Source organism: Saimiri boliviensis, chromosome 11, assembly GCF_048565385.1.
Source record: "Saimiri boliviensis isolate mSaiBol1 chromosome 11, mSaiBol1.pri, whole genome shotgun sequence".
NCBI lineage: Eukaryota > Metazoa > Chordata > Mammalia > Primates > Cebidae > Saimiri > Saimiri boliviensis.
The window spans coordinates 102,048,477-102,067,949 of NC_133459.1; the positions used below are offsets into that span (position 1 = coordinate 102,048,477).

Genomic DNA, 19,473 nt, shown 5'->3' on the forward strand with positions numbered 1-19,473 from the left:
CCTTCCCTCCAAAGTCCTCCGCCTGCATTCCTGCCCCACCTAAAAAGGCACCACCCCCTCCTTCGACTCTTAGGCCCATTGGTCATAAGAGTCACAAGGGAGGGTCAGACTTCCAGACGTAGTCTCAGGGACTCCTTGGGGATGCAGAGATGGCTTGTGAGTGGCCCCTCGGTTTGTGGGGGCCGGGGAGGTGGTCAGCCCTCACCCACATGCCTGGAGACCGTACTGCAGAATGGCATGTGGAAGCTCAGTCTCCTGGGCGGCCTCTCCTGAAGGGGTCTCCCTGGAGGATGTCAATCAGCCTCGCACTACGGCAGGGGTTCCTAGCGAGTGAAGTTCTGGGTGGGAGAAAGGACTGAAGCCGCTCCATTTCCGGCCCTGGACCGCCCTGACAGCCAGCAGCCACAGGGCGGCAGTGTTGACCACAGAGCTGCAAAGAGGCGCCCGCAGTCCCTGGTGACAGGCTTCTCCCCGCCCGACCGCTCCCTCCCGGCCTTCTCCCACCCGGGGACCGTGGTCCTGTGGGCCCTAACCTTTTACACCATCACAGTCGGCTGGGAGGGCCATGGCTCCTTAGAGAAAATCCCTCCTACTCCTAAGAGCTTGTGAGGCAGAGATGGGCAGACTGGTGTCGCAGGAGGCCCGAGCCCCGGTGGGCGTGCACCCGCGTTAGGGGGGCAGTAAGCTTTTCCGAGCCTCCGCTTCCAGTGAGGGGTTGGGTCAGGATTCTAGGCGTGCTCTAAGGTCCTCTTCCAGCCTAGAATTGGAGCGTCTGAGGCAGCAGCTGCTGTCTTTGAGTGGCTTCTCTCTCCAAGCCCCTGGGTGGGCGAAGGGACGCAGGAACCAGCAGCAGGCATTTCTGATCTCTACAAACCAGGCCATTCTTCTGGAAACCACAGGCATGAAGAGGTGCGGTCCTAGGACTGGGAAAAAGGCTGACAGAGGGATGAGCAGGGTCAGCTGGATCCCAGGAAGACCCCTCTAAGGAGCTCCATCTGACTGATTGGTGTGACTGTGGGAATGGCAGGATGGCTGGAGGCTGGCTGAAGAATGTCCCATCCCAGGCCCTGGAGCTATGTTGAGCTTCCCTGAAGTAGAGGTTGCAGAAGGCCTAGACGTTCCTCCGTTCCGGGCCTCCTTACTCCCAGATCCCCACAACAGTCACCACGTTGCTGACACCTGCTCCCAACTCCTTGCCTGAATGGAGCCTCCGCCCGCAGAGAGCAGAGCCCACAGCCACAGTCCTAGAAGGGGATCCTTGCCTGGCCTTCCTATCCCTAGCCTGCCTCGCCCAGCCCTGTCCCTCCAGACCAGCCTCTTCTTACAGAGGCTGCTCCTGGGCCTCTCAGGCGTTCTCTCCCGACTCTTGTAATTTCACACCAGACCCCGGATATTGTGTGTCCAGCACCTCTGCTTCCCTGAGCAGGCATCTGATCCAGCACCTGGGGCCTGACCCCCACAAGCGCAGGATGTGTCCTGGTTCTTCCATCTCATCCTCCTCCTTCTTCCTTCATGGCCCCATTTTCTCACTCTTCCTGTCTCCCTTATTTGGCTTATCTTCTTTGATCTGTCCTCTGCTCTCTGCCTCCTATTCTCAGAACTCTCCAAGTCCTGGAGCCTCTTGGCCATGGGCCTCTGCTCCCTGACCTCTCTGTTTCTTTGCCTCAGTGTACACCTTTGCCCCTTCCCTTCCCATCTCTCTCTCCACCCTCACTTCCTCCTCTGCAGTGCGTACACAGAGTATCTGATCCATCTCTCTCCCTGGACTGAGGGTATAAATAGCAGAGGGAGGCTGAGCTAGAAGCCAATTTTGCTACCAGCCTCTTCCTTGCAGCCCTGGGCTTGGGCATTCAGGATCAGGAGTAGGAAGGGTCCTGGGCAGGGCCTCAGGGGTAGGGAGTTCGAGGGTTGCCGTGGAAGGCCACTGTATGAGTGACAGACCCAGGCAGAGTGAGGGGCCCACTGCAAACTAGGGGAGTCCTGAGCTTCACGCACAGGCTAGGCTCCCCACCTAACGTGGGTATAAAATCGCTACTTCTGCCGCTGGAGAAGGAGCTCTGGATCAAAAGACCCTCCCGAGGGCCGCTGGAGGGCCCTGCCTGCTCCGCAGGGACCTAGATGCCTGGGCCCAGGTGGCTGCCAGCAGACAGCAGCTGGGGACTGGAGTAGAAGTGGTACCCTCAGGAAACAGGCCGCACTCTTGCTCCAGCCAGCTCCCCGGCCTAATTAGAGACCGGAACGGCATTGATCGTCCCTGAGCTCATTATGTCACAGCTGGGGAACAGCTGGCCAGTTTTTTCCAGGCCATTAGCTGCGCCATGAAGTGGAGAGTGCTGGGGGAAGAGAGGCGGCGTTTGAGCAGGATCAATACCCCGTCTGTCTGGGGGAAAGCAGCCCGGTGGCTGCCTCCTCTGGCACTCTGGCTTTGCTGCTCTCCAGTGCTACTTCACAGCTGAGCTCCTTGGAGTTCACACACAAAAGCTCCACTCCTTCCATCCTGGAGCCTGGAGAGATGGACTCATGGCTTCTGGGCTGGCCCTGACCTGGCTGGAGGGGACCCTCGGAGCCTTCTCTCAGAGGATTAAGAAGGGCAGGAAAGAGGCTCAGATAACCTAGCTGGTCTCAGCGGGAACCTCAAAAGTGCAGCTCGTCTCCACCCCCAACAGCAAGATGACACCTAAGGCAGCTGTTTCTGTTGGCCCTGGGCCCACCTCTCTGTGCCCCTGGGCTCTGCCCGGTCTGGTTTCCTGTGGGGTGGAGAGATGGCAGGGGATCCTTCGGCCCTTGGGGAATGGGGGGTACTGGAAGGAGGGAGGGAAGAGACAATAGTTCTCTTTCTCCCACTCCCTCTCCCAGGCCTGGGCAAGCAAAGCTCAGCTGGGCAGCACCCAAGGCAGCAGCGCGGCTGTCCGCATGCCCTGAGCTGGAGGACGGTGGAGAGGCCTGCTGTTGGAGGGGAGTTCAGTGGTACCTAATGAGCTGACGTCCTCCTGACAGGGTTATAAAGGGTGAAGGCTAGAAGAGACCTCCAAAATATCTCGAGCCACACTTGTTTTACAGAGGGAGAAGGCAAGTGCTGTCTAATAAGCCTTAAGCTCCACTATGCCTGGATGATTCTATCAAGTGCTTCATTTTCGTTCTCTCTGTGTGTCTCCCATTTGTTCCACACTGAGGGTTTTTTTGGTGGGGTTGGGGGGTGGTTGTTTGTTTGTTCTGCTGCCCAGACTGGAGTACAGTGGCGCAATCATGGCTCACTGCAATCTCCACCTCCCGAGTTTAAGCGATTCTTGTGCCTCAGCCTCCCAAGTAGCTGGCACCACTCCCTGCTAATTTTAATATTTTTAGTAGAGATGGGGTTTTGCCATGTTGCCCAGGCTGGTCTCGAACTCCTGACCTCATGCGATCCACCCGCCTCAGCCTCCCAAAGTGCTGGGATTACAGGTGTGAGCCACCGTGCCTGGCCCCACATTGAGTTCTAGTGCAGCTCCAAAGTGTTCTGGGCACACATCCTCAGGCTGCTGCTGGAGGTTTCACTCTCCAGGATAGGTGGGGGGACTGCTCGGCTCCCTTCCATCCTACCTTCACTCTCCAGCCCTGCACCCCCAGCCCACGGCACCACCATGGGAACAGCACCAATCACTGGAAGTCCTATTGGGTCCAGCTGCTGGATTCCTGGGCAGTTTCCTACCCACTCTACAGAGGCCAGGCTATGCATACCACCTGCCGCTCCCCAGACATCCTGCCTTGGCCTCCATTTCCAGAATCAGCAGTGAATAGAACACAGAAATCGGAAGGCCTGAATTCCAGATGTGAGTTTCTTCTAAGCCCAGGCCCATGTCCCGCCCTGAAGATCTGGTAGACTGATACAACCAGAGATGTACAGAGGGCAGAAGGGCCCTTACAGTGTATTCCTCATGTTGCAGATGACGAAGCTGTGTCTGGGGGAGAAGGGTTTGCTCAAGGACACCCAGCTGGTTAGAGGCAGGTTTCAGATCAGGTTTCTGAAATCCCATATAGTCAGCGTTGGTTCCATACCACAGGGCTTCAGCTCTAAGTCCTGAAAGCCATGGATTAAGATCTAGTGGATCACTCCTGACCTGTTTAACATGCTCAGCAAACCCAACAAACACTCCTCACAGGCCCAGGGTGCACTCTCTTCCTCAGGACTCTCAGTGATAGCAGCTGGGGCCATCAGTGCACATGGGTCACATCTCTGCCGCTAGAAGGAGGCTCCTCTCAGGTGAATCTGTCAGTTTAGGAGCAGCTGTTACCCAAAGGATGGAGCAGAGACCCCTGGGCTCTGCGGTGCCTTATGTTGATCCATTCGTCTCTCTGAATCCAAGAGTTTCCTAGAGCAGAAGGAGCCTAATGATAACTTGGCATTGCTGGAAGTTCCTCCGGCCTGATTCACAGGGGTAGAGTAAGTTAGAAGAAACCAAGTACTGCTCTTGTTGCTGGCAGTGTGAGGAAAGGAAACGTGCGCTTGGGCTAGGTGACATGGTAACTGGACTGGGAACAGAGAGGGAGCTCAAGTGAGTTCCCACGGCCAGCTTCCCGAGGCCATGGGCAGGGGAGCCTCTTTCTTGTTTTCTTCTCTGTTTGCTCCAAAACAGGTGGTAAGATGCTGAACCCTTGTGGCTCCAGCTAGAATGTGGGGGTCGGGGAAGGAGTTATTGAACAGTCTACAGAGGCAACCCTAGCATAGGGTGCTTCACGGTCCGGAGATCTGGGGGTGGAGATCAGTGTGGCTGACATAGGAGAGGAGAGTTCTGTGGAGCCCAGGACACAGGAAACAGGACCCAAAGGGCCCAGAAAGGGAGGCGAGGCAGGTGCCACGACAAGCCGTATCGTGTGTCAAAATGTCCATGAGGTGGAGGGTCATCGTGAGCGTCCTGACTTGACGTCGCGTGGGTGCCATTTGTTAGCTCTGAGGGCGGGGCAAGTCCTGATCTGTGAGCAATACTGAGAGCAATATTTGCCTTACAGGCTGTTGTCGCTCTAAGGCTCACATGAGGGAATGTGGATGAAAGGCTTTGGAAAGTGCACAAGCAGCTCTGGTTCTCATCACCCCACGCTGCTGCCTATCAGCTCATCTGCAGTGTGTGGCGTTAGGACCCTGATTCCTGAATTGCTAGAGAATGGTATGTATCATAACGCTGTGTACACAAGTATTTTTGTCAGGGGTGACAGAAGCAAAGGGGCTTTCCTTCTAGAAGGGACTACCCAGGCCACACGAGCAGATGTTTATGAATCTATAACAGCATGCATCCATCCCCACAGGGTCTCTGCTCACAGAGAAGGCGCCTGAAACCAAGGCTTCCAGGATGCATGTGTGCACACACACAAGCACACACGGACATAGACGCATGCACCGTCGCCATCCCTGGTGGCTTTGCCGTCAACTGCGCCTCTTCCTAGGTGCCGGCCTTCTCTGTTCTCAGTCTGTAAGCGAGTTCTTACATCTGTCTCAGACAGCGGCTGAATGAAGAACTGAAAGACATGTGGGGACTGAAGGGACAGTTTTACATTCATTAGTTGTAGTTTTCTGGGAGAAGGAAGATACTACTAATGGTTTATGTTTGCAATCATGTTTTTACAAAGTACCACCACATATATTATCATTTAAGCCACAGGCACTTTTGTGAGATCATTACTATCATCAGGCTCAGAGAGGTGAAACAGCTTCTTGAGGATCATTCAGCTAATAGGTAACAAGATCCTTTGCTGCTTCTGATCTCTTGTTAACTTCCAACTCTTATCAAATGTCTTCCTGTAGGAGTCCAAAGGCACAGGTGTTTTGTATGCTGTGAGGTTTCTTTCATTTTTTATTTTGAAATTATTTCAAATTGACAAAAAAGTTGCAAGAAGGATACAAAGAACCCCTACTCCTGCATCCCTTCCACCCAATTCCTCAACTTTTTGTTTTGTTTTGTTTTGTTTGAGATGGGCTCTCACTCTGTTGCCCAGGCTGGAGTGCGGTGGTGCGATCTGGGCTCACTACAACCTCCACCTCCCAGGATCAAGCAATCCTTCCGCCTCAGCCTCCCAAGGAGCTGGGAATACAGGCATGTGCCATCATGCCAGGCTAATTTTTGTATTTTTTTTGTACAGATAGGGGTTCGTTATGTTGCCCAGCCTGGTCTCAAACTCCTGGACTCAAGCAATCCACCCACCTCAGCCTCCCAAAGTGCTGGATTACAGTTGTAGGCCACGGTGCCCGGCCCTCAATTTGTTTTATATGTGTTCTCTCTCTCTCTTTCTCATATATATATATATATATATATATATATATATATATACACATCCTATATATGTAATTTCTGATCCATTGGAGAGTATATTACAGACATGATGCCCTATTATCCCTTAACACTTCAGTGTGTATTTACTAAAGACAAGGACATTCTCCTATATACCAAAGTACGACATCCCAATCAGAAAAGTATCACCGACACAGAACTTCCGGCTAATCCAGAGACCCCCATGCAAACATTCAAATTTCACTCATTCTCCTTCTTCTTCTTCTTCTTTTTTTTTCTTTTTTTGAGACAGGGTCTTACTCTGTTGCCCATGCTGGAGTGCAGTGACATGATCACGGCTCACTACAGCCTCGACCTCCTGGGCTCAAGCGATCCTCCCACATCAATCAACCTCCTGAGTAGCTGTCACTATAGGTGCACACCACCAGGCCTGGCTAGTTTTTTTTAATTTTTTTAATTTTTTTTTTTTTTTTGTAGAGATGAGATCTCACTATGTTACTCAGGCCAGTCTCAAACTCCTGGCCTCAAGTGATCCACCCACCTCGGCCTCCCAAAGTGCTGAGATTACAGGCATGAGCCACCATGCTGGGCTCACTGATTATTCTAATAACATTGTTTATAGGCCTAGACAATAATCCAGGATCATGTGTTCTATTTAGTTGTCATGTCTCTTTAGTCTTCTCAGTTTGGAACAGTTCCTATCTTTCCTTGTCATGAACTAAATAGTTTTGAAGAATCTGGCCCTGTAACTTTGTAGAATGTCCCTCAATTGGGGTTTGGCTGATGTTCCTTATGAACAGTTTCTGGTTATGCATTTGGTCAGGAATACTGCAGAAGTGAGGCCATGTTCTCAGTTCATCTCAACAAGAGTTACACAATGTCCAGTTGTCCTGTCCTATTACTGGAGATGTTAACTTTTTTTTTTTTTTGAGATGGAGTCTCACTCTGTCTCAGGCTAGAGTGCAGTAGCACCATCTCGGCTCCCTGCAACTTCCGCCTCCCAGGTTCAAGCAATTCTCCTTCCTCAACCTCCCAAGTAGCTGGGACTATAGGTGCATACTACCATGCCCGGCTAATTTTTGTATTTTTAGTAGAGACAAGGTTTCACTATGTTGGCCAGGTTGGTCTTGAACTCCTGATCTCAGGTGATCTGCCCACCTTGGCCTCCCAAAGTGCTGGATTACAGAGGTGAGCCATCGTGCCTGACCTGGAGATGTTAACTTTTATCACTTGGCTAAGATAATGTCAGCTAAGTTTTTCCACTGTAAAGTCAATTAATAGTATTGTGTACTCATCAATCAAGTATTTGTGAGGAGACACTGAGATTGTGTAAATGTCATGTTCCTCATCAGAAGTTCACCCACTAATTATAACATCCACTCATGACTCTTGCCTACATCATTTATTACTGAGATGGTTGCCAAATGACAATTTTCTAAATTCAGCTTTTTTTCCCAAATACATCATTGGCATTCTAACATAAGGTAAAGCCTTCTCTCTCCCCATTTATTTATTTATGTATATATTAATTCATCCATTCCTATTGTACCATATTTTGGTTGTAACCTAATACCAAAATTATTTATTTTGATGCCTACCTTGTCCCAGATTTGGCCTGTGCATGCCCCTTCAAGTTGGATTCCCCATACTTTTCATGTGTTTCTGTCATTATTTGAGCATGTCCTTACTTTCTAGCACAAGATGTTCCAGGCTCATCTAGTAATTTCTAGGCTGATCAGTATTGGTGGAGATTTTTTTTTTAATGGAAAATCACATTTAGAAGCCAAAATCTGGGTACTTGGTGTGCTCACTGCCAGTGGGGCATCATTGCTTCTAGCATCTTTCAGAGAGGGCACACGAATGAGTTCCCTTATTTGTATACATAGGACTAGAAATAGATATGTATACACACACACACACACACACACACACACACACACACACACACACTTACACACACTGTTATGTCATTTACATATATTAAAAACATGAGTTCAAAGTAATTACCCCAATTCTGATTGAATACCACAGGGTTTATTCTCTTTCCACACAATACTATTAATTGACTTTACAGTGGAAAAACTTAGCTGACATTATCTTAGCCAAGTGATAAAACTTTATTCTCTTTTCCTGTCGCTAACCATGAGAAATATGGCTCCCATCATCCGCAACCTACTATGCATGTGCTCAGTTCCTCTGTTTGTAATCAATCTCCTAATCACACAGGTCACCCTCTCTGCCTCAGACTCACCACACATGCTGGTTGAACCAGCCAAATCCTGGCCCCAGACTCACTGACCACGCCATCTGTGCTGGCTGAATCCTTAATCCAGATCAAAGGGAAGGGGAGAAAAAGGACATATTATATAATTTTTTAAGGATTTAATTTACTGCAGAGTATTTATTCACACACTGAATTCAACTCCAACTGTCATTTAGACACTTGTCATATAACCCAAACATTTGTTTCAATAACAGAACATTTAGTGTTTCTTTTTTTTTTTCTTTTTTTGAGACGGAGTTTCGCTCTTGTTTCCCAGGCTGGAGTGCAATGGCGCGATCTCGGCTCACTGCAACCTCTGCTTCCTGGGTTCAGGTGATTCTCCTGCCTCAGCCTCCTGAGTAGCTGGGATTACAGGCATGCGCCACCATGCCCAGCTAATTTTTTTTGTATTTTTAGTAGAGACGGGGTTTCACCATGTTGACCAGGATGGTCTCGATCTCTTGACCTTGTGATCCACCCGCCTCGGCCTCCCAAACATTTAGTGTTTCTAATAGAGTAAGAGAGCCAGTATTTATGAATTTAATTCTAGATTAATCTAAGAAACACGTTGTGTGTGTGTGTGTGTGTATTCATTATAAATTTTTTAAGCTCTCTCAAAATCTGTTTTCCTGACATATTCACACTAACTTAGAATGACTAAGTAGAGGCCCTTTGCCCTGTGGATAAGTTTAGGAACAAAAACTTCAAATAATATGTGTCACAGACTGATTGATTGGTTTTTATAAAACCATTTCCTTTTACCTCCTGGGTGCATAGCCTGACTACATTTCCTAGCCTCTTTTGGAGTCAGGTGTGGTCATATGACAGAGTTCTGGCCAGTGGAATATGGCAGAAATGATGAATGCCACTTCCAGAGCTGGTCCATAAAACCTTCCCCACAATCCTGCATGCTTCCTGTCTCTACCCCATCTGCTAACTGGAAACAAGGAATACAGAATCCTCCAGTAGAGGATTCCAAAACCTGTAACAGTGACCAGAGCCACAGGGTGGATAGCTCTGGACCTCTGAATCATCCGGTGGGAGGCCATCAAGTGAACGCCTGCATTAAACTGTTTTATGAGGGAGACGTTAACTTCCATTGATGTAAGTCAGAGACTTGGGGGTTATTCATCACATTAGTCAGCTTACCCTAACCAATGCAAAAAGTCAATGAATTGCCCAAGATTACCCCTTGGAAGCTATAAAGCATAATGTTGAATGTGCCCTTCTGATTCTTTGCATCAGATTAGACCAGGTAGCATGAACTTAGTTCTTTGGGAGGCTGTCACCCTATCTTTCCACAAGCAATATTTTCCTCTTTAGCCCACGTATAATATTAGCCCTATATTTTCTCCCTTTCCCTTTCCTAAGGGAACTATGAAGGTTTGCTTTTTCATGGATTCATCTTTGTCAGATGAGAACATCTGGTTGGTCTAACATCTGACCTCCAGCAGCAGGTGGCTTACCCACACTGTAGAGATGAGTCTCACCAGCAAAAGGAGATAGCTCTTCAATTTCCTACAAGTGGACTCTGCAATTGACATGCAGGTGATGGCAGGGCCCATAGTCTGTGGATGGGCCAAAATGCTGAGGAGGCAAGTAGATTTCTTCCTCTATACTCGGTAGACCAGCAACAGTTACTACTTCCGGGAAAAGACACCTTCACATCTTATCTTTTCAGAGGCGAATAACTGCTTGTTCAGTAATTTAGCACAGCCCAGGCTGCTGGAAACTAACATCTTCCTGAAGAGGATGTCCTTCACCCTTCTCACTCCAGGCAAGACAAGTTATCAAGACCAAGAGAGTAGAAAAGTCAGGTAAAGTGGGAGGAAAGATGGGAAAAAATGCAATAATATGGGGGAAAGGAAAACCTGAAGATGTGGCCACAAGAGGTATCAGACGCCTTCCAAGCCTGGGACTCCAAGAGAACACTACAGTCCAGTTTCAGAGCTAGAGTCACAAAGCTGACTCTAGAGCTGGTTCTAGAGCTGGGCAAAGCTCCAAGGTCATGATGCCTAACTCTCATTTCATAAGGAGGGAACAGAGGACCTGAGTGACTAAGGACTATGCCCAAAGTCACAGAGGTGGTCATGGTAGGGCTAGAGTCCTGGACCCGTGCTCTCCAGTGCTCTTTGTATTTTCTGCTCCTGCTTGCAGGTCTGATGGGAAGCACTCAGTTCAAGGAGTCAGAGTAACAGATGTAATTAGGAAACTAAGTGCTGGAGTATGTGGTCCCTGAGGATTCATCTCTCCATGCCCTGTCATCTCTGAAAGCCTTTCCCTGTTTCTCTGAGAAGCCAGCTCCCATTATCCTCTAGGGACAGACACAAAACAGTCTGTCTGGGGTGAGTCTCTCAATTCCAAGGTGAAGCAGGAGTGGGAATATCTCCACTTAGAACTCCAGAGCATCTGGGAAGGGAAAGTGTCTCCAGGCTGGAAACGCATGGAAATTTCCCTGAACCCAGAAGCATGCTTGGAATAGTATCAACTGCTGCATCACCACGCCAGCCTAGCCATGTTAGTGAGGCAAGCCGCAATCAGGGAGGTAATTAGCTTGCTGTTATTTATTCCCTGTGCTAATCAGCAGCCCACTGCTTGCGCAGCGGAGAGGGCTCCTGCCCCCAGAGCCACGGGGGTTCTCAGGGACCTTTAGTTACCAGCCAGGAAACAAGTAGCAGAAGACAAAGGGCTGCGAAGAGGGACAGAGAGGGAGCAGGAGACCCAGACCCCAAGGCCCAGTGCTGTAGGCTTCTGTACCGTGCACAGATCCCTTGGGAGAGGCAGTTGTGGATCACCTGGGGCTCAGGGCAGCGCTGCACTCCTCTTCATTTTGTTCTTGGGGTTCAGCTGTGGTCAATAAAGGGCGGCTGGCATTCAGCTCCCTGTTCTGCCTCACTGCAGTCAAATTGTCTTTTTCCAAGGCGACTTTCAAAAAAAGATGACATTTATCAAAGCCTGCTGAGTGGTGACCTTGGTGGGAGGGAGAAAGGGCGGGTGTACTGCCTGTGGAAGCAGGCAAAGAAAATGAGGAAAAGCTGCAGGGAGGGAAATGCTTTCAACTCTCAAAGTTGTTAGAACAATCATGGGGAGATGACTCCAGGTTTGGGACAGCCACTCCACGCTCAACTGCACTCCCGCCTGTCCCCTTCCTGATCTTCACCAACATCTCTCACCGGCAGACACTGGTTTTCCAGTAGACTGAAGGTGCCCCATTCAGATAACAATGCCTGGGAAGGCCTCAGACCAATTATTTGAGAACTTCCTGAAATACAGACCTGTAGGCCCAGCATGGTAGAGCATGCCTATATAGTCCCAGCTACTTAGGAGACTGAAGCGGGAGGATTGCTTGAGCCTAGGAGTTCAAGTCTGGTCTGGGCAACATAGTGAGACCCTGTCTCTAAAAACTAAACAAAACAAAAAGTTAGATCAGTAGCAGTTCTAGAATGTCCATATAGGACAGTCTAAGAAGCTGCCATTTGGTCGAAAGGCAGAAGGCAGGAGGAAGTGGGCGGAGCTGGAAGACTCCTCCTGAAGCTTTGTTTGTGTATTAAGTACATTCTTTTAAAAACATGTATCATACATCTGTTTGGAGTGGCATGGCTAAAACCCACCTCATGTTCCCAGCCACCCCTTGGTCCTGCTGCTGCATGCGGTACTAGAGTTGGAAACGGTCATCTGGTCAACCCGGCCCTCTGCAGGACTCCTTCACAAGCTTGTTCCCTTCTCTTCTCTGGCTTCCTAAGCTCTCTACACATGGACTCTTATATCACCTGTCACCAGGCATTGTGGCCATCTGGGTCTTGGTTTCCTTTACTACCCCACGGCACTTGAGGACAGAGACAATTTCCTATGGGTCCATCTTTGGGGATTTTGTTGGTTTGTTTGCCACATGATGCTGAGGCATGAGAATTGCTTGAACCCAGGTGGTGGAGGTTGCAGTGAGCTGAGATTGTGCCACTGCACTCCAGCCTGGGCGACAGGGAGACTGTCTCAAGCAAACAAACAAACAAAAAACTCCCAAAGGTAGACACATAGGAAACTGCACTCCAGCCTGGGCAATAGAGTGAGACTCTGTCTCAATAATAATAATAATAATGAATATATGAATGGACATCTGTGCAAAGTGGTTATCCAGCTCCTACTTGAATGCTTCGTGTGATGGGAGTTCACTACCTCAAGATAGAAAAGATTCATTATTGGACAATTGAAATGTCAGAAGATGTTTCTGTACGTGAAATGGAAATCTGTGTCTCTGACACTTCCACCCAGTTGTGTAGTTCTGCCCTTTAAAGGCCTAGAAGAGCACAGATTCTCAACCTAGGTGTCCATGGATGAGTTTTTATGAAGTCCATGCCCCCAGGAGATGTGCATAAAATTCTATGTGCTTTGCCCATGTGCTTCTGGGAGGAAATCTGTGTGTTTCACAAAGAGATGTATATTACCAAATTTTAAAAAACCATACTTTGTTTATTCCCTCTTTTCATGGAAATCTATACTAGACAAATAGGCCTCAAAATGCTTACTTTTTAATATATTCCCTGCTTACTTTTCTAAGGAAAACAGATCCCCAAGGCGTTATGTATCTTGAGCAAAACTAACTGCTACTCTTACCACAGATGATGGAATGGGGATTAGTCTACATACTGAAATTAACCATGTATGGGTGGGGGACAGAGGAGGCAAGGGAAAGGGCTTGATAAGAATTCTGACCCAAAAGAGTGCTCAATATTAGATGGTGGCAATTTGACTAATTCAAAGCATCTTTTTTGAGGAAGTAGACATCCTGATGGAAACAAAAAACAGTGGTGACTTTTGGTTGTGGGCGTTTTTCTGCCATTTCAAAACACTATTTCACTTCTCCAAGTCTTGAAAGCACTTGGACCACAGTGACTACAGCTAGTAAGGTGACCCAGCAACTACCCTGTGGGGTCCTGCAGTAAACCTTTCTTCCTAAATCCTGTTAGGTATCATTCTTCTTTGCAGTTCCAAAGATTCAGACCAATGCACAATGCTTCAACTTTCAGAAATGGTTATGATGACTTCCTCTCAAAGTAAAAATCTCCCATTGCTCGGTCATCTCTCATATGTGAGCTATCAAAGCGTTCACATCTGTTCTCATTTAATCCTCACCAAAATTCTATAATAGTGCTGCTTAAAGCTGGAGGTATAAAGAATACAGATTTTCAGGCCACTGTCTCCAGAGTTTTAGGCCACTGTCTCCAAGTCTGGAGTGGGCTTTGGAATCCTCTTTTTAAGTTCCTCAGAGATTCTGATGTAGACAGTTTGAGGCCTAAATATGGAGAACATGGCCCTGAGGGGTGGTGTTTCCCAAGTGTCCTGATGCTCAAAACGCTCCCCAGGATCCTTCCATGAAGATTCCAATTCAGTGGGTCAGGAGCTCTAGAATTTGTACTTTTAATAGGGCAGGTATTATAACTTCCATGTTATATGTGAGAAAACTGAGGCCCACTGTAACTTCTCCACAGTTACACAGCCAAATGATGATAGGGATCATATAGTTTGTATATTTGTCCCTACCCAAATCTCATGTTGAATTGTAATCCTCAATGCTGGAGGTTGGATCATCGGGGCAGATCCCACACGGCTTGGTACTATCTTTGTGATAATGACTTCTCCTGAGATCTGGTCATTTAAAAGTGTGTGGCACCTCCCCCAACCCCTTGCTCCTGCTTTCACCATGGGAAGTGCCTGCTCCATGAGTAAAAGCTCCCTGAGGCCTCCCTGGAAGCAGATGCCACTGTGCTTCCAGTATAGCCTGCAGAACTGTGAGCCAATTGAACATTTTCTTTATAAATTATCCAGTCTCAGATATTTCTTTATAGCAAGGAAATAATGACCTAATACAAGGGGTAAGACTGGAATCCAGCTTTCTTGACACTCAGTCCAGTTCTCTTTCTACTGGCCACAAAGATCATACCCTACATAGAGTCCTTAACATAACGAGCAAGTGACAGACATTTGCTAAACTGTATAGAATCCACATATCTTACCTTGTAAGTCCTAGAAGGAAGAAACTGTTTCTAAAGCATATTTGCATCCTGCTTCACCCAGCCTCACCCTGAGGCATGTAACACAATATTTTGCCCTAGGGGCTCAACAGACATGTGTGAGTGAATGCACATGAATGATTACTAGACTGTGTATCACTCCATCAACTACCTCTGGCTGTGCTCCAGACTATAAATGAGCTGCCCAGAGCTGAATTTAATACTCCAGCTATTATGCTCTGACCCAAACAAAGTACAGCTGGAGCACCTTTGCCTGTGGTTTTAAAAGAACTGCTGCCTCTTCTGGGGAGCCAGACCTTGCCCTTCCTGCTGGTCTGGCGTGTGCCCTCACAGGAACTGACTGCTCCGTTACTGATCCTGGGTCCTCCTCACCCCTTCAGCCCCTACTGTGGCTTCCTAATGACTTCTTAATCCTAGCTTCCCATTCGTCAACACTTAGTACTTAGCTCTGACCCTAACCTTGGCCTGGAGCCCCAGAAGGCAGGCTCTGGAAAGCATAGACTACAGATAGAACTGTTCCTCTGTTCTGCCTTGCATTATCCCTGAAAATGTTAAGATACATTGAAAAAAGGCCGGGCGCGGTGGCTCAAGCCTGTAATCCCAGCACTTTGGGAGGCCGAGGCGGGTGGATCACGAGGTCGAGAGATCGAGACCATCCTGGTCAACATGGTGAAACCCTGTCTCTACTAAAAATACAAAAAAACTAGCTGGGCGTGGTGGCGCGTGCCTGTAATCCCAGCTACTCAGGAAGCTGAGGCAGGAGAATTGCCTGAGCCCAGGAGGCGGAGGTTGCGGTGAGCCGAGATCGCGCCATTGCACTCCAGCCTGGGTAACAAGAGCGAAACTCCGTCTCAAAAAAAAAAAAAAAAAAAAAAAAAGATACATTGAAAAGAACCTTGATCAAGGATGCAGGAGATAGCCAACTCGTACATCCTCACATTTATAGGAAGCCTACTTGGTGTTAGAGAATCTGCTAGATGCCTGAACTCAGTAAATCCCCATGAGGCAGGTATTCTTATTCCCATTTTGCAGGTTAAGTAACTAGCCCAAGTCACACAGTGAATGGCAGAGCGAGGATAGGATCCCAAGGAGCCTAGCTCCAGAGATTATTCTCTTAACCACAAAGCTACAGTCTTTCCGTAGGCTCCTAACTCAGTTCTGCCATGAACCAGCTTGTGAACTTGACTGCGATGGCCTCTTCCAGCACAGGTGGATAGTCTAAAGTTTTCTCATTATAGGTAAGGGCTAGATAAGCTAATACTATGATTACTCTGAGAATTTTCTAAGAATACTGTCAGTATGAAGAGTAGAAACTTCAAAGACAAATGTGTAGATATAGGCTCAGAAAGCATGATTAGAGGAGATAAATATATAAACTCAGATAGTAATCAAATGGTTGCAGATCATGGAAAGAAACTTTTAACTATAAGCTAAACATTGAATTTAACTATAATCCTTCCCCAAATCACAAAAGCACTGAATTCCTAAACTGGAATATTAACTTTCCAAATGTAAGACAAACCAGTCAAAGATTTATATATGGGCCGGGTGTAGTGACTCAGGCCTGTAATCCCAGCACTTTGGGAGGCCGAGGTGGGTGGATCACTTGAGCCCAGGAGTTTGAGACCAGCCTGGGCAACATAGGAAAACTTTGTCTCCACAAAAAAAAAAAAAAAAAAAAAAAAAAATTAGCCGGGCATGGTGGCACACGCCTGTTGTCCCAATTCTTTGGGAGGTGGAAGTGGGAGGATCACCTAAGCCTAGGAGGTCAAGGCTGCAGTGAGCTGTGATTACAACACTACACTCCAACCTGTGTGACAGAGTGAGACTTCGTCTAAAAAAAAAAATTCACATACGAAAATGAGTTTAGAAGTCTTAACATTAGCGAGGATTTAATTTTAGATATAAAGCCTTTAGAAATCAAAAGAGGACGGACGTGGTGGCTCACGCCTGTAATCCCAGCACTTTGGGAGGCCGAGGCGGGTGGATCACGAGGTCAAGAGATCGAGACCATCCTGGTCAACATGGTGAAACCCCGTCTCTACTAAAACTACAAAAAATTAGCTGGGCATGGTGGCGCGTGCCTGTAATCCCAGCTACTCAGGAGGCTGAGGCAGGAGAATTGCCTGAACCCAGGAGGCGGAGGTTGCGGTGAGCCCAGATCGCGCCATTGCACTCCAGCCTGGGTAACAAGAGCAAAACTCCGTCTCAAAAAAAAAAAAAAAGAAATCAAAAGAGAGGGTTGCATGTACAGGAAAAGAAAATGTTTTCAGACTTATGACAAAACTTCTTCTTTTTTTTTTTTTTTTTGAGACGGAGTTTCACTGTTGTTACCCAGACTGGAGTGCAATGGCACAATCTTGGCTCACTGCAACCTCCGCCTCCTGGGTTCAGGCAATTCTCCTGCCTCAGCCTCCCGAGTAGCTGGGATTACAGATGCGCAACACCATGCCCGGCTAATTTTTGTATTTTTAGTAGAGACGGGGTTTCACCTTGCTGACCAAGATGGTCTCGATCTCTTGACCTCGTGATCCACCGGCCTCGGCCTCCCAAAGTGCTGGGATTACAGGCGTGAGCCACTGCGCCTGGCGACAAAACTTCTTAATGAAAAAAATATAAGATTCCTTTTGGAGGACTTCCTGGTTATCTGGGCCCCCATGGCAGGAGCTCCAAGGTACTCTTATTTGTAACAAGGCCTTGGAACTACAGTCTTCCACCTTTGGGATGTTGGTTCAGCTGCAGGTGGACTGTGGTGGTGAATTCCATCCCTAAGGGCTAAAATAACATTTTGAACCATGAATTTATTGTTCAGCCATACTTCAAAGACACATCTATCTGATAACCCAGTGCAGAATTATTTTGAGATGTCTACATGTAAGTGTTAAAAGTCAAGAGAATGTTCATGACTTAGCCATCTAGAATGATCACCACTTTGGCGGCAGGATAGTCCTTACTGAGTGCATAAGCTATAGAGTAAACAGATGCCTTCAGATTTGTTTGACAAACCCGAAGAGCCTGGGACATGGATAGGTCACTCCACCTACATCAGGTGAGGCCCCAGCTGCCCCTAGTCAGTATGCACATTCTTGTGGTTTCTGCAGATCCAGTGGAGCTTCCAAGAAGTGTGCCCAGCTGGGCTGGAAAGAAAAAAGACTGGAAAAAGGGACTCCGATGCCGGTTGTCTAAACAGAGAGAGTGTTTCCCTCCTGGACAGTAAGTAAATCAATGTTTGAGCATGTTAAGGGGCAAGTTAAAAAGTTAAAAGGATCTGTGAAATGACTGATGGTTTATGGAGGTGGGGGCAGGAGGATGGCAAAAGGAATCCTCCAGAGTGAGCACTTTCAGGAACAAACTGAACATGGAACCGTGAGTGAACTGCTAGATATAGAAAGGGCTCAACCCAGTGGTGAGGGCTAAAATGTTAGTCATTTAAGCAATTCATAACAGACTCAGCTTTATTGCTACTCACTTCCAAAATAGCCTAATTTTAGAGGCCCCCTCTTTCTGGAGACGTCCCCAAAAATACAAAGTTGCTGATACCAGTAACACTATTGGGAATTCCACAAAATAAAAGAATGCTTAAAATATTTAATTTTTTTTTTTTTTTTTTTTTTTTTTTAGACAAAGTCTTGCTCTTTTGCCCAGGCTGGAGTAGTACGGTGGCATGATCTCAGCTCACTGAAACCTCTGTCTCCCAGGTTCCAGCAATTCTCATGCCTCAGCCTCCCGAGTAGCTGGGATTACAGGCATGCCCCCATGCCCGGCTAAGTTTTGCATTTTTAGTAGAAATGGGGTTTCATCAGGTTGGCCAGGCTGGTCTCGAACTCCTGGCCTCAAGCAATCTGCCCTACTTGGCCTCCCAAAGTGCTGGGATTCCAGGCGTGAGCTACTGCACCCCGCCAAAAGGTAGCTTCTTAATAGGGTGTCTTTCCTTGGCATTCTCCGCTCTGATTCTTTTTTCTTTTCTTTTCTTTTTTTCTTCTTTTTTGGGAGAGGCTCTATTTCCCAGGCTGGAGTGCAGTGACCTGATCTTGGCTCATTACAATTTCCACCCGAGCTCAAGCCATCTTCCCACCTCAGCCTCCCAAGTAGTTGGGACTACAGACAAACACCACCATGCCTGACCAATTTTGGTATTTTAAATAGAGACAGGGTTTCTCCATGTTTCCCAGGCTAGTCTCAAACTCCTGAGCTTAAGTGATCCACCCACCTTGGCCTCACAAAGTGCTGGGATCACAGGCATAAGCCACCGTGTCCAGCCTTCTCCAATTCTCATGGCCAGTATTAGTTATTAAGAAAGCAAAAAATATTAGGAATCCACTCTGATTCTAATGGCCAGTATTAGTTATTAAGAAAGCAAAAAAAGCCGGGCGCGGTGGCTCGAGCCTGTAATCCCAGCACTTTGGGAGGCCGAGGCGGGTGGATCACAAGGTCAAGAGATCGAGACCATCCTGGTCAACATGGTGAAACCCCGTCTCTACTAAAGATACAAAAAATTAGCTGGGCACAGTGGTGCGTGCCTGTAATCCCAGCTACTCAGGAGGCTGAGGCAGGAGAATCGCCTGAATCCAGGAGGCGGAGGTTGCGGTGAGCCGAGATTGCGCCATTGCACTCCAGCCTGGGAAACAAGAGCGAAACTCCATCTCAAAAAAAAAAAAAAGAAAGAAAGAAAGCAAAAAATACTTGTAGTGTGGGGAAAAGGAATTGATCAAGTCTCATAAACTGGGAGACATGTCCAACTGCTTTTGCTCAGGTGCTAAGCTAACCAAACGGCCTTTCAAGTTGGATTTAGGAATACTGAGTTGGTCCATTCCAGTGAATGGAAATACACACTCACTAAACAACTTGCTGCTATTTATATTGCTCAGGTCTTCTTTTGTTGTGAATAGTTATTCTGGTCTAAAAAGCAGCTGTGGAAAAG

General features: G+C 47.7%; 1 protein-coding gene across 2 annotated transcripts in view; it reads left to right on the forward strand.

The window, feature by feature from the left end:
• Positions 1-19,473, forward strand: part of AMIGO1 (adhesion molecule with Ig like domain 1) — a 31,171-nt gene that overhangs the window by 2,614 nt on the left and 9,084 nt on the right. For both annotated transcript variants that reach the window (XM_074381292.1, XM_003933406.4), the window contains exons 2-3: positions 4,987-5,141; positions 17,654-17,765. The gene's annotated coding sequence lies outside the window, so the exon portion shown is untranslated. The remainder of the gene's footprint in view (positions 1-4,986; positions 5,142-17,653; positions 17,766-19,473) is intronic.